Below are 338 nucleotides of genomic sequence, written 5' to 3'. Positions count from 1 at the left end.
TCTATTGTTGCCCTGGTAACATCTCCAAACCCAAGGCCAAGGTCCTGGTAACATCTCCAAACCCAAGGCCAAGGTCCTGGTAACATCTCCAAACCCAAGGCCAAGGCTGGTAACATCTCCAAACCCAAGGCCAAGGCTGGTAACATCTCCAAACCCAAGGCCAAGGTCCTGGTAACATCTCCAAACCCAAGGCCAAGGTCCTGGTAACATCTCCAAACCCAAGGCCAAGGCTGGTAACATCTCCAAACCCAAGGGCCAAGGTCCTGGTAACATCTCCAAACCCAAGGCAAGGCTGGTAACATCTCCAAACCCAAGGCCAAGGTCCTGGTAACATTTCC

This window comes from Poromitra crassiceps, assembly GCF_964638095.1.
Source record: "Poromitra crassiceps genome assembly, chromosome: 3".
Taxonomy (NCBI): domain Eukaryota; kingdom Metazoa; phylum Chordata; class Actinopteri; order Beryciformes; family Melamphaidae; genus Poromitra; species Poromitra crassiceps.
This window is presented reverse-complemented; position numbering follows the sequence as displayed.